The following is a 13,335-nucleotide window of genomic DNA, read 5'->3' as shown; positions in this document are numbered from 1 at the left end:
TGTGTCAATTTATGGAATCAAGTGATGAGGTGGCCAGTACCTGAAGTTACGAACACAATCCTATAACCCTACCTGCATGCTTGCCTAATACCCTAAGCCAAAGACTCAGTTTAGCATTTATCCAGCAGCACAGGCCCTGGATTTTTGAAGATGGCCTCAGGAACCACCACAGGGCCTGGTGTGGTGTAGTTAGCCTCGGCCAGCAGCACTGGCCCTGCTTTTTTGTAGGTGGCTTCAGCCAGCAGAACAAGATATTGGTGAAAACAGCAAAAAGCAATGTCGTTAATGTGCCCTCATTAATGGGCATCTGCTTTGGGTCTTTTAATACACCCCTTCTCTGGATCAAAAGCAGTTCAATGACATGAAAATGAAAGGCTTACAGCACCAGGTATTCCCAGGCAGTCTCCCATCCAAGTACTAACCAAGCTCAGCCCTGCTTAGCTTCCGATATCAGACGAGGTCAGGCGTGCTCAGGGTGGTATGGCCGTAAGCTGCTGCCCACAGCACAATGTGTCAATTTATGGAATCAAGTGATGAGGTGGCCAGTACCTGAAGTTACGAACACAATCCTATAACCCTACCTGCATGCTTGCCTAATACCATAACCCAAAGACTCAGTTTAGAATTTATCCAGCAGCACAGGCCCTGGATTTTTTAAGATGGCCTCAGGAACCAGCACAGGGCCTGGTGTGGTGTAGTTAGCCTCGGCCAGCAGCACTGGCCCTGGTGTGTTGTAGGTGGCCTCAGCCAGCAGAACAAGACATTGGTGAAAACAGCCAAAAGCAATGTTGTTAATGTGCCCTCATTAATGGGCATCTGCTTTGGGTCTTTTAATACACCCCTTCCCTGCATCAAAAACAGTTCAATGACATGAAAATGAAAGGCTTACAGCACCAGGTCTTCCCAGGCAGTCTCCCATCCAAGTACTAACCAAGCCCAACCCTGCTTAGCTTCCGAGATCAGACGAGGTAAGGCGTGCTCAGGGTGGTATGGCCGTAAGCTGCTGCCCACAGCACAATGTGTCAATTTATGGAATCAAGTGATGAGGTGGCCAGTACCTGAAGTTACGAACACAATCCTATAACCCTACCTGCATGCTTGCCTAATACCCTAAGCCAAAGACTCAGTTTAGCATTTATCCAGCAGCACAGGCCCTGGATTTTTGAAGATGGCCTCAGGAACCAGCACAGGGCCTGGTGTGGTGTAGTTAGCCTCGGCCAGCAGCACTGGCCCTGGTGTGTTGTATGTGGCCTCAGCCAGCAGAACAAGACATTGGTGAAAACAGCCAAAAGCAATGTCGTTAATGTGCCCTCATTACAGTTTTTTCTGATTGCTTAAGCACATTTTTTGTAACTATTGGCTATTTTTGCAAAACTCTACACACAAATAAGAAAACCTGTCACCCAATTATCAAAACATTGTAGTTCTCTTGCAAAAGCGAACACAGCTAGATTTACTCTTCACACCTTCGTAAAAATGGTGTTTTCGTATCAAACAGTACACACAAGCCATCATCTACTAAGCACACAATGCGCTAACTGCACACTGATGGTATGAATAAAAAACACATCTGGCTTTTGCTTTCTCTGTGCACAAGGTAGGCTATGTCAGTTAACTTCAAGTACTATTATTCACACACATCAAAACAAACATAAGTGTTTATTTCCAAGTATAGGATTATTTGCAATCGCCATATTGACTATATGGGTTTCTTGTTCTGCAGTGAACATGCTTCCTCTGCCCCCAGCATCTGGTCGTCTAGCAATTCTGTAAAGTAACAATTTCAGTATTTTTACATCTATGGTATTGTTGTGCTACAAATCTTAGTGCAAAGTGACTGTACTAACTGATTCTCATTTCAAAATGTCCTTATGATGCTTGCTACAGAGTAGTGGCTCGAGTTAGGCTGAACCCGTTGGCCAGCTTCCCTCAGGGTCATTCCACGGTTGATTACATGGTCCACTATTGTAGCTCTGATGTCATCAGCAATTCTATTTCTTACTCTTCTTACCCTTCCTCTCCCCCCTCCTCGTCCTCCTCTCCCCCCTTCTCATCCTCCTCTTGCCCCTCCTTGTCCTTGTCGTCCTCTTCATCCTACTGCTTCACCTCCACGTCGTCTTCCTCGGCCTCCTCTACTTCTCACTCTTCCTGCTCCCTCCATTGTACTCCACACACAGAGCTTACCTGTATTATAGTGCTTAGGCTGATTGCAAAGTGAACTAATTATCTAAAAAAGTTTTCACAAGTGAAAGTGTGCCAGACAGTTGGCAAAATAGTGTTAATGATAGGCATACATGTGTATAATTTTGCTAGGAGTGTGTTGGAAATTTGGTAATTGAGTGTAAGCAGTGAGTTGTGCCTACAGTTTTGCAAAGTGTGTGTTACAAAATTGCAAACTGAGTGCAAAGCAGTGTTTGTGCTTTTAGATTTGCAAACTCAGTGAGTGGTTTTGCTATAAGTATTAATAGTTTTAGGAATTGTGCTATAAGAATCACAGTTAGGGTTTAAGCATACAGAAAAAACTGTAATGGGCATCTGCTTTGGGTCTTTTAATACACCCCTTCTCTGGATCAAAAGCAGTTCAATGACATGAAAATGAAAGGCTTACAGCACCAGGTCTTCCCAGGCAGTCTCCCATCCAAGTACTAACCAAGCCCAGCCCTGCTTAGCTTCCGAGATCAGTCGAGGTCAGGCATACTCAGGGTGGTATGGCCGTAAGCTGCTGCCCACAGCACAATGTGTCAATTTATTTAATCAAGTGATGAGGTGGCCAGTACCTGAAGTACCTGTACCAACACAGAGCAGAGCAGCTATCTGAACGCTACCCCAACAGAGGTCGATTATCTTGTTAATAATTTCACCTCCTCACTACGTACGACTCTGGATACTGTAGCTCCAGTGAAAACTAAGGTCTCTAATCAGAAGTACATGACCCCGTGGTATAATTCTCAAACACGTACCCTCAAGCAGACGACTCGTAATCTGGAGAGGAAATGGCGTGTCACAAATTTAGAGGATCATCATTTAGCCTGGAGAAATAGTTTGTTGCTTTATAAGAAAGCCCTCCGCAAAGCCAGAACAGCTTACTATTCGTCACTGATTGAAGAAAATAAGAACAACCCCAGGTTTCTCTTCAGCACTGTAGCCAGGCTGACAAAAAGCCAGAGCTCTTTTGAGCCAACCATCCCTTTAACGTTAACTAGTGATGACTTCATGAACTTCTTCACAAATAAAATTTTTATCATTAGAGAAAAAATTACCAATAATCATCCCACAGATGTAATATTATCTACAGCTACTTGTAGTTCCATTGATGTTAAGTTAGACTCTTTTTTTCCAATCGATCTTTCTGAGTTAACGTCAATAATTACTTCCTCCAAACCATCAACGTGTCTTTTAGACCCCATTCCTACAAAACTGCTCAAAGAAGTTCTGCCATTGATTAATTCTTCGATCTTATATATGATCAACCTATCTCTAATAATCGGCTATGTACCACAGGCCTTCAAGGTGGCTGCAGTTAAACCTTTACTCAAAAAGCCATCTCTAGACCCAGCAGTCTTAGCTAATTATAGGCCAATCTCCAACCTTCCTTTCATATCAAAAATCCTTGAAAGAGTAGTTGTCAAACAGCTAACAGATCATCTGCAGAGGAATGGTTTATTTGAAGAGTTTCAGTCAGGTTTCAGAGCTCATCACAGCACAGAAACAGCTTTAGTGAAGGTTACAAATGATCTTCTTATGGCCTCTGACAGTGGACTCATCTCTGTGCTTGTCCTTCTTGACCTTAGTGCAGCATTCGATACTGTTGACCATAATATTCTATTAGAGCGATTAGAACATGCTGTAGGTATTACAGGTATTGCACTGCAGTGGTTTGTATCATATCTATCTAATAGACTCCAATTTGTGCATGTAAATGGAGAGTCCTCTTCACACACTGAGGTTAATTATGGAGTTCCACAGGGTTCAGTGCTAGGACCAATTCTGTTTACATTATACATGCTTCCCCTAGGCAGCATCATTAGAAGACATAGCATACATTTTCACTGCTATGCAGATGACACCCAGCTCTATCTGTCCATGAAGCCAGATAACACACACCAATTAGTTAAACTGCAGGAGTGTCTTAAAGACATAAAGACTTGGATGGCCACTAACTTTCTGCTTCTCAACTCAGATAAAACTGAGGTCATTGTACTCGGCGCTGAAAAGCTTAGAAATTTGGTATCTAACCAGATTCTTACTCTGGATGGCATTACCTTGGCCTCCAGTAACACTGTGAGGAACCTTGGAGTCATTTTTGACCAGGATATGTCCTTCAACGCACATATTAAACAAATATGTAAGACTGCGTTCTTCCATTTGCGCAACATCTCTAAAATTAGAAATATCCTGTCTCAGAGTGACGCTGAAAAACTAGTTCATGCATTTATTACTTCCAGGCTGGACTACTGCAATTCATTATTATCAGGATGTCCAAAAAACTCACTGAAAAGCCTTCAGTTAATCCAAAATGCTGCAGCAAGAGTACTGACAGGGACTAGAAAGAGAGAGCATATTTCTCCTGTTTTGGCTTCCCTTCATTGGCTTCCTGTTAAATCCAGAATTGAATTCAAAATCCTGCTCCTCACATACAAGGTCTTAAATAATCAGGCCCCATCTTATCTTAATGACCTTGTAGTACCATATCACCCTATTAGAGCACTTCGCTCTCGCTCTGCAGGCCTACTTGTTGTTCCTAGAGTATTTAAAAGTAGAATGGGAGGGAGAGCCTTCAGTTTTCAGGCCCCTCTTCTGTGGAACCAGCTTCCAGTTTGGATTCGGGAGACAGACACTATCTCTACTTTTAAGATTAGGCTTAAAACTTTCCTTTTTGCTAAAGCATATAGTTAGGGCTGGACCAGGTGACCCTGAATCCTCCCTTAGTTATGCTGCAATAGATGTAGGCTGCCGGGGGATTCCCATGATGCATTGAGTTTTTCCTTTCCAGTCACCTTTCTCACTCACTATGTGTTAACAGACCTCTCTGTATTGAATCGTATCTGTTATTAATCTCTGTCTCTCTTCCACAGCATGTCTTTATCCTGTCTTCCTTCTCTCACCCCAACCGGTCGCAGCAGATGGCCGCCCCTCCCTGAGCCTGGTTCTGCCGGAGGTTTCTTCCTGTTAAAAGGGAGTTTTTCCTTCCCACTGTCGCCAAAGTGCTTGCTCATAGGGGGTCATATGATTGTTGGGCTTTTCTCTGTATCTATGAAGCGCCTTGAGGCGACATTTGTTGTGATTTGGCGCTATATAAATAAAATTGAATTGAATTGAATTGAAGTTACGAACACAATCCTATAACCCTACCTGCATGCTTGCCTAATACCCTAACCCAAAGACTCAGTTTAGCATTTATCCAGCAGCACGGGCCCTGGATTTTTGAAGATGGCCTCAGGAACCAGCACAGGGCCTGGTGTGGTGTAGTTAGCCTCGGCCAGCAGCACTGGCCCTGGTGTGTTGTAGGTGGCCTCAGCCAGCAGAACAAGACATTGGTGAAAACAGCCAAAAGCAATGTCGTTAATGTGCCCTCATTAATGGGCAGCTGCTTTGGGTCTTTTAATACAGCCCTTCTCTGGATCAAAAGCAGTTCAATGACATGAAAATGAAAGGCTTACAGCACCAGGTATTCCCAGGCAGTCTCCCATCCAAGTACTAACCAAGCCAAGCCCTGCTTAGCTTCCGAGATCAGACGAGGTCAGGCGTACTCAGGGTGGTATGGCCGTAAGCTGCTGCCCACAGCACAATGTGTCAATTTATGGAATCAAGTGATGAGGTGGCCAGTACCTGAAGTTACGAACACAATCCTATAACCCTACCTGCATGCTTGCCTAATACCCTAACCCAAAGACTCAGTTTAGCATTTATCCAGCAGCACAGGCCCTGGATTTTTGAAGATGGTCTCAGGAACCAGCACAGGGCCTGGTGTGGTGTAGTTAGCCTCGGCCAGCAGCACTGGCCCTAGTGTGTTGTAGGTGGCCTCAGCCACCAGAACAAGACATTGGTGAAAACAGCCAAAAGCAATGTCGTTAATGTGCCCTCATTAATGGGCAGCTGCTTTGGGTCTTTTAATACACCCCTTCTCTGGATCAAAAGCAGTTCAATGACATGAAAATGAAAGGCTTACAGCACCAGGTATTCCCAGGCAGTCTCCCATCCAAGTACTAACCAAGCCCAGCCCTGCTTAGCTTCCAAGATCAGACGAGGTCAGGCGTGCTCAGGGTGGTATGGCTGTAAGCTGGTGGCCACAGCACAATGTGTCAATTTATGGAATCAAGTGATGAGGTGGCCAGTACCTGGAGTTACGAACACAATCCTATAAACCTACCTGCATGCTTGCCTAATACCCTAACCCAAAGACTCAGTTTAGCATTTATCCAGCAGCACAGGACCTGGATTTTTGAAGATGGCCTCAGGAACCAGCACAGGGCCTGGTTTTGTGTAGTTTACTCGGCCAGCATCACTGGCCCTGGTGTGTTGTAGGTGGCCTCAGCCAGCAGAACAAGACATTGGTGAAAACAGCCAAAAGCAATGTTGTTAATGTGCCCTCATTAATGGGCAGCTGCTTTGGGTCTTTTAATACACCCCTTCTCTGGATCAAAAGCAGTTCAATGACATGAAAATGAAAGGCTTTCAGCACCAGGTATTCCCAGTTAGTCTCCCATCCAAGTACTAACCAAGCCCAGCCCTGCTTAGCTTCCGAGATCCGACGAGGTCAGGCGTGCTCAGGGTGGTATGGCCGTAAGCTGCTGCCCACAGCACAATGTGTCAATTTATGGAATCAAGTGATGAGTTGCCAGTACCTGAAGTTACGAACACAATCCTACAACCCTACCTGCATGCTTGCCTAATACCCTAACCCAAAGCATTAGCATTTATTAGCATTTATCCAGCAGCACAGGCCCTGGATTTTTGAAGATGGCCTCAGGAACCAGCACAGGGCCTGGTGTGGTGTAGGTAGCCTCGGCCAGCAGCACTGGCCCTGCTGTTTTGTATGTGGCCTCAGCCAGCAGAACAAGACATTGGTGAAAACAGCCAAAAGCAATGTTGTTAATGTGCCCTCATTAATGGGCAGCTGCTTTGGGTCTTTTAATACACCCCTTCCCTGTATCAAAAAGAGTTCAATGACATGAAAATGAAAGGCTTACAGCACCAGGTATTCCCAGGCAGTCTCCCATCCAAGTACTAACCAAGCCCAGCCGTGCTTAGCTTCCGAGATCAGACGAGGTCAGGCGTGCTCAGGGTGGTATGGCCGTAAGCTGCTGCCCACAGCACAATGTGTCAATTTATGGAATCAAGTGATGAGGTGGCCAGTACCTGAAGTTACGAACACAATCCTATAACCCTACCTGCATGCTTGCCTAATACCCTAAGCCAAAGACTCAGTTTAGCATTTATCCAGCAGCACAGGCCATGGATTTTTGAAGATGGCCTCAGGAACCAGCACAGGGCCTGGTGTGGTGTAGTTAGCCTCGGCCAGCAGCACTGGCCCTAGTGTGTTGTATGTGGCCTCAGCCAGCAGAACAAAACATTGGTGAAAACAGCCAAAAGCAATGTCGTTAATGTGCCCTCATTAATGGGCAGGTGCTTTGGGTCTTTTAATACACCCCTTCTCTGGATCAAAAGCAGTTCAATGATATGAAAGGCTAACAGCACCAGGTATTCCCCGGCAGTCTCCCATCCAAGTACTAACCAAGCCCAGCCCTGCTTAACTTCCGAGATCAGAGGAGGTCAGGCGTGCTCAGGGTGGTATGGCCGTAAGCTGCTGCCCACAGCACAATGTGTCAATTTATGGAATCAAGTGATGAGGTGGCCAGTACCTGAAGTTACGAACACAATCCTATAACCCTACCTGCATGCTTGCCTAATACCCTAAGCCAAAGACTCAGTTTAGCATTTATCCAGCAGCACAGGCCCTGGATTTTTGAAGATGGCCTCAGGAACCAGCACAGGGCCTGGTGTGGTGTAGTTTGCCTCGGCCAGCAGCACTGGCCCTGGTGTGTTGTAGGTGGCCTCAGCCAGCAGGACAAGACATTGGTGAAAATAGCCAAAAGCAATGTCGTTAATGTGCCCTCATTAATGGGCAGCTGCTTTGGGTCTTTTAATACACCCCTTCTCTGGATCAAAAGCAGTTCAATGACATGAAAATGAAAGGCTTACAGCACCAGGTATTCCCAAGCAGTCTCCCATCCAAGTACTAACCAAGCCCAGCCTTGCTTAGCTTCCGAGATCAGACGAGGTCAGGCGTGCTCAGGGTGGTAGGGCCGTAAGCTGCTGCCCACAGCACAATGTGTCAATTTATGGAATCAAGCGATGAGGTGGCCAGTACCTGAAGTTACGAACACAATCCTATAACCCTACCTGCATGCTTGCCTAATACCCTAAGCCAAAGACTCAGTTTAGCATTTATCCAGCAGCACAGGCCCTGGATTTTTGAAGATGGCCTCAGGAACCAGCACAGGGCCTGGTGTGGTGTAGTTAGCCTTGGCCAGCAGCACTGGCCCTGGTGTGTTGTAGGTGGCGTCAGCCAGCAGAACAAGACATTGGTTAAAACAGCCAAAAGCAATGTCGTTAATGTGCCCTCATTAATGGGCAGGTGCTTTGGGTCTTTTAATACACCCCTTCTCTGGATCAAAAGCAGTTCAATGACATGAAAATGAAAGGCTTACAGGACCAGGTATTCCCAGGCAGTCTCCCATCCAAGTACTAACCAAGCCCAACCCTGCTTAGCTTCCGAGATCAGACGAGGTCAGGCGTGCTCAGGGTGGTATGGCCGTAAGATGCTGCCCACAGCACAATGTGTGAATTTATGGAATCAAGTGATGAGGTGGCCAGTACCTGAAGTTACGAACACAATCCTATAACCCTACCTGCATGCTTGCCTAATACCCTAACCCAAAGACTCATTTTAGCATTTATCCAGCAGCACAGGCCCTGGATTTTTGAAGATGGCCTCAGGAACCAGCACAGGGCCTGGTGTGGTGTAGTTAGCCTCGGCCAGCAGCATTGGCAATGGTGTGTTGTAGGTGGCCTCAGCCAGCAGAACAAGACATTGGTGAAAACAGCCAAAAGCAATGTCGTTAATGTGCCCTCATTAATGGGCAGCTGCTTTGGGTCTTTTAATACACCCCTTCTCTGGATCAAAAGCAGTTCAATGACATGAAAATGAAAGGCTTACAGCACCAGGTATTCCCACGCAGTCTCCCATCCAAGTACTAACCAAGCCGAGCCCTGCTTAGCTTCCGAGATCAGACGAGGTCAGGCGTGCTCAGGGTGGTATGGCCGTAAGCTGCTGCCCACAGCACAATGTGTCAATTTATGGAATCAAGTGATGAGGTGGCCAGTACCTGAAGTTACGAACACAATCCTATAACCCTACCTGCATGCTTGCCTAATACCCTAAGCCAAAGACTCAGTTTAGCATTTATCCAGCAGCACAGGCCCTGGATTTTTGAAGATGGCCTCAGGAACCAGCACAGGGCCTGGTGTGGTGTAGTTAGCCTCGGCCAGCAGCACTGGCCCTGGTGTGTTGTAGGTGGCCTCAGCCAGCAGAACAAGACATTGGTGAAAACAGCCAAAAGCAATGTCGTTAATGTGCCCTCATTAACGGGCAGCTGCTTTGGGTCTTTTAATACACCCCTTCTCTGGATCAAAAGCAGTTCAATGACATGAAAATGAAAGGCTTACAGCACCAGGTATTCCCAGGCAGTCTCCCATCCAAGTACTAACCAAGCCCAGCCCTGCTTAGCTTCCGAGATCAGACGAGGTCAGGCGTGCTCAGGGTGGTATGGCCGTAAGCTGCTGCCCACAGCACAATGTGTCAATTTATGGAATCAAGTGATGAGGTTGCCAGTACCTGAAGTTACGAACACAATCCTATAAACCTACCTGCATGCTTGCCTAATACCCTAAGCCAAAGACTAAGTTTAGCATTTATCCAGCAGCACAGGCCCTGGATTTTTGAAGATGGCCTCAGGAACCAGCACAGGGCCTGGTGTTGTGTAGTTAGCCTCGGCCAGCAGCACTGGCCCTGGTGTGTTGTAGGTGGCCTCAGCCAGCAGAACAAGACATTGGTGAAAACAGCCAAAAGCAATGTCGTTAATGTGCCCTCATTAATGGGCAGCTGCTTTGGGTCTTTTAATACACCCCTTCTCTGGATCAAAAGCAGTTCAATGACATGAAAATGAAAGGCTTACAGCACCAGGTATTCCCAGGCAGTCTCCCATCCAAGTATTAACCAAGCCCAGCCCTGCTTAGCTTCCGAGATCAGACGAGGTCAGGCGTGCTGAGGGTGGTATGGCCGTAAGGTGCTGCCCACAGCACAATGTGTCAATTTATGGAATCAAGTGATGAGGTGGCCAGTACCTGAAGTTACGAACACAATCCTATAACCCTACCTGCATGCTTGCCTAATACCCTAACCCAAAGACTCAGTTTAGCATTTATCCAGCAGCACGGGCCCTGGATTTTTGAAGATGGCCTCAGGAACCAGCACAGGGCCTGGTGTGTTGTAGGTGGCCTCAGCCAGCAGAACAAGACATTGGTGAAAACAGCCAAAAGCAATGTCGTTAATGTGCCCTCATTAATGGGCAGCTGCTTTTGGTCTTTTAATACACCCCTTCTCTGGATCAAAAGCAGTTCAATGACAGGAAAATGAAAGGCTTACAGCACCAGGTATTCCCAGGCAGTCTCCCATCCAAGTACTAACCAAGCCCAGCCCTGCTTAGCTTCCGAAATCAGACGAGGTCAGGCGTGCTCAGGGTGGTATGGCCGTAAGCTGCTGCCCACAGCACAATGTGTCAATTTATGGAATCAAGTGATGAGGTGGCCAGTACCTGAAGTTACGAACACAATCCTATAACCCTACCTGCATGCTTGCCTAATACCCTAAGCCAAAGACTCAGTTTAGCATTTATCCAGCAGCACAGGCCCTGGATTTTTGAAGATGGCCTCAGGAACCAGCACAGGGCATGGTGTGGTGTAGTTAGCCTCGGCCAGCAGCACTGGCCCTGGTGTGTTGTAGGTGGCCTGAGCCAGCAGAACAAGACATTGGTGAAAACAGCCAAAAGCAATGTCGTTAATGTGCCCTCATTAATGGGCAGCTGCATTGGGTCTTTTAATACACCCCTTCTCTGGATAAAAAGCAGTTCAATGACATGAAAATGAAAGGCTTACAGCACCAGGTATTCCCAGGCAGTCTCCCATCCAAGTACTAACCAAGCCCAGCCCTGCTTAGCTTCCGAGATCAGACGAGGTCAGGCGTGCTCAGGGTGGTATGGCCGTAAGCTGCTGCCCACAGCACAATGTGTCAATTTATGGAATCAAGTGATGAGGTGGCCAGTACCTGAAGTTACGAACACAATCCTATAACCCTACCTGCATGCTTGCCTAATACCCTAAGCCAAAGACTCAGTTTAGCATTTATCCAGCAGCACAGGATCTGGATTTTTGAAGATGGCGTTAGGAACCAGCACAGGGCCTGGTGTGGTGTAGTTAGCCTGGGCCAGCAGCACTGGCCCTGGTGTGTTGTAGGTGGCCTCAGCCAGCAGAAAAAGACATTGGTGAAAACAGCCAAAAGCAATGTCGTTAATGTGCCCTCATTAATGGGCAGCTGCTTTGGGTCTTTTAATACACCCCTTCTCTGGATCAAAAGCAGTTCAATGACATGAAAATGAAAGGCTTACAGCACCAGGTATTCCCAGGCAGTCTCCCATCCAAGTACTAACCAAGCCCAGCCCTGCTTAGCTTCCGAGATCAGACGAGGTCAGGCGTGCTCAGGGTGGTATGGCCGTAAGCTGCTGCCCACAGCACAATGTGTCAATTTATGGAATCAAGTGATGAGGTTGCCAGTACCTGAAGTTACGAACACAATCCTATAACCCTACCTGCATGCTTGCCTAATACCCTAAGCCAAAGACTCAGTTTAGCATTTATCCAGCAGCACAGGCCCTGGATTTTTGAAGATGGCCTCAGGAACCAGCACAGGGCCTGGTGTGGTGTAGTTAGCCTCGGCCAGCAGCACTGGCCCTGGTGTGTTGTAGGTGGCCTCAGCCAGCAGAACAAGACATTGGTGAAAACAGCCAAAAGCAATGTCGTTAATGTGCCCTCATTAATGGGCAGCTGCTTTGGGTCTTTTAATACACCCCTTCTCTGGATCAAAAGCAGTTCAATGACAGGAAAATGAAAGGCTTACAGCACCAGGTATTCCCAGGCAGTCTCCCATCCAAGTACTAACCAAGCCCAGCCCTGCTTAGCTTCCGAAATCAGACGAGGTCAGGGGTGCTCAGGGTGGTATGGCCGTAAGCTGCTGCCCACAGCACAATGTGTCAATTTATGGAATCAAGTGATGAGGTGGCCAGTACCTGAAGTTATGAACACAATCCTATAACCCTACCTGCATGCTTGCCTAATACCCTAAGCCAAAGACTCAGTTTAGCATTTATCCAGCAGCACAGGCCCTGGATTTTTGAAGATGGCCTCAGGAACCAGCACAGGGCATGGTGTGGTGTAGTTTGCCTCGGCCAGCAGCACTGGCCCTGGTGTGTTGTAGGTGGCCTGAGCCAGCAGAACAAGACATTGGTGAAAACAGCCAAAAGCAATGTCGTTAATGTGCCCTCATTAATGGGCAGCTGCTTTGGGTCTTTTAATACACCCCTTCTCTGGATAAAAAGCAGTTCAATGACATGAAAATGAAAGGCTTACAGCACCAGGTATTCCCAGGCAGTCTCCCATCCAAGTACTAACCAAGCCCAGCCCTGCTTAGCTTCCGAGATCAGACGAGGTCAGGCGTGCTCAGGGTGGTATGGCCGTAAGCTTCTGCCCACAGCACAATGTGTCAATTTATGGAATCAAGTGATGAGGTGGCCAGTACCTGAAGTTACGAACACAATCCTATAACCCTACCTGCATGCTTGCCTAATACCCTAAGCCAAAGACTCAGTTTAGCATTTATCCAGCAGCACAGGATCTGGATTTTTGAAGATGGCGTTAGGAACCAGCACAGGGCATGGTGTGGTGTAGTTAGCCTGGGCCAGCAGCACTGGCCCTGGTGTGTTGTAGGTGGCCTCAGCCAGCAGAAAAAGACATTGGTGAAAACAGCCAAAAGCAATGTCGTTAATGTGCCCTCATTAATGGGCAGCTGCTTTGGGTCTTTTAATACACCCCTTCTCTGGATCAAAAGCAGTTCAATGACATGAAAATGAAAGGCTTACAGCACCAGGTATTCCCAGGCAGTCTCCCATCCAAGTACTAACCAAGCCCAGCCCTGCTTAACTTCCGAGATCAGACGAGGTC

The 13,335-nt window shown here is 47.0% G+C and overlaps 5 non-coding genes and 14 pseudogenes across 5 annotated transcripts in view; all 19 read right to left on the bottom strand.

Annotated features, from left to right (window-relative positions):
• Nucleotides 1–373: 373 nt before the first annotated feature.
• On the bottom strand, nt 374–492 carry LOC148104934 (5S ribosomal RNA; annotated as a pseudogene).
• Nucleotides 493–882: 390 nt separating this feature from the next.
• LOC148104933 (5S ribosomal RNA) lies at nt 883–1,001 on the bottom strand (annotated as a pseudogene).
• A 1,600-nt stretch (nt 1,002–2,601) lies between these two features.
• On the bottom strand, nt 2,602–2,720 carry LOC148104932 (5S ribosomal RNA; annotated as a pseudogene).
• Nucleotides 2,721–5,653: 2,933 nt separating this feature from the next.
• LOC148104931 (5S ribosomal RNA) lies at nt 5,654–5,772 on the bottom strand (annotated as a pseudogene).
• Nucleotides 5,773–6,162: 390 nt separating this feature from the next.
• LOC148104930 (5S ribosomal RNA) lies at nt 6,163–6,281 on the bottom strand (annotated as a pseudogene).
• A 389-nt stretch (nt 6,282–6,670) lies between these two features.
• Nucleotides 6,671–6,789, bottom strand: LOC148104929 (5S ribosomal RNA; annotated as a pseudogene).
• A 394-nt stretch (nt 6,790–7,183) lies between these two features.
• On the bottom strand, nt 7,184–7,302 carry LOC148104928 (5S ribosomal RNA; annotated as a pseudogene).
• Nucleotides 7,303–7,686: 384 nt separating this feature from the next.
• Nucleotides 7,687–7,805, bottom strand: LOC148104927 (5S ribosomal RNA; annotated as a pseudogene).
• Nucleotides 7,806–8,195: 390 nt separating this feature from the next.
• LOC148104926 (5S ribosomal RNA) lies at nt 8,196–8,314 on the bottom strand (annotated as a pseudogene).
• A 390-nt stretch (nt 8,315–8,704) lies between these two features.
• LOC148104925 (5S ribosomal RNA) lies at nt 8,705–8,823 on the bottom strand (annotated as a pseudogene).
• Nucleotides 8,824–9,213: 390 nt separating this feature from the next.
• LOC148104924 (5S ribosomal RNA) lies at nt 9,214–9,332 on the bottom strand (annotated as a pseudogene).
• Nucleotides 9,333–9,722: 390 nt separating this feature from the next.
• On the bottom strand, nt 9,723–9,841 carry LOC148104923 (5S ribosomal RNA). The gene has a single exon (XR_015718795.1). It is a non-coding gene; the product is annotated as a 5S ribosomal RNA (ribosomal RNA).
• A 390-nt stretch (nt 9,842–10,231) lies between these two features.
• On the bottom strand, nt 10,232–10,350 carry LOC148104922 (5S ribosomal RNA; annotated as a pseudogene).
• Nucleotides 10,351–10,701: 351 nt separating this feature from the next.
• Nucleotides 10,702–10,820, bottom strand: LOC148104921 (5S ribosomal RNA; annotated as a pseudogene).
• Nucleotides 10,821–11,210: 390 nt separating this feature from the next.
• Nucleotides 11,211–11,329, bottom strand: LOC148104920 (5S ribosomal RNA). The gene has a single exon (XR_015718794.1). It is a non-coding gene; the product is annotated as a 5S ribosomal RNA (ribosomal RNA).
• Nucleotides 11,330–11,719: 390 nt separating this feature from the next.
• On the bottom strand, nt 11,720–11,838 carry LOC148104919 (5S ribosomal RNA). The gene has a single exon (XR_015718793.1). It is a non-coding gene; the product is annotated as a 5S ribosomal RNA (ribosomal RNA).
• A 390-nt stretch (nt 11,839–12,228) lies between these two features.
• LOC148104918 (5S ribosomal RNA) lies at nt 12,229–12,347 on the bottom strand (annotated as a pseudogene).
• A 390-nt stretch (nt 12,348–12,737) lies between these two features.
• LOC148104917 (5S ribosomal RNA) lies at nt 12,738–12,856 on the bottom strand. The gene has a single exon (XR_015718792.1). It is a non-coding gene; the product is annotated as a 5S ribosomal RNA (ribosomal RNA).
• A 390-nt stretch (nt 12,857–13,246) lies between these two features.
• LOC148104916 (5S ribosomal RNA) overlaps nt 13,247–13,335 on the bottom strand; it is a 119-nt gene continuing 30 nt past the window's right edge. Inside the window, exon 1 of the ribosomal RNA XR_015718954.1 lies at nt 13,247–13,335. This exon is cut by the window's right edge and continues 30 nt beyond it. This is a non-coding gene — a ribosomal RNA (5S ribosomal RNA).

The sequence above is a fragment of the Neolamprologus brichardi genome, chromosome 3 (assembly GCF_056152115.1).
Source record: "Neolamprologus brichardi isolate AB-2024 chromosome 3, ASM5615211v1, whole genome shotgun sequence".
In the NCBI taxonomy this organism is placed as follows: Eukaryota; Metazoa; Chordata; class Actinopteri; order Cichliformes; family Cichlidae; genus Neolamprologus; species Neolamprologus brichardi.
Note: the sequence above shows the minus strand (reverse complement) of the source record. Positions and strands in the feature narration are given on the sequence as shown.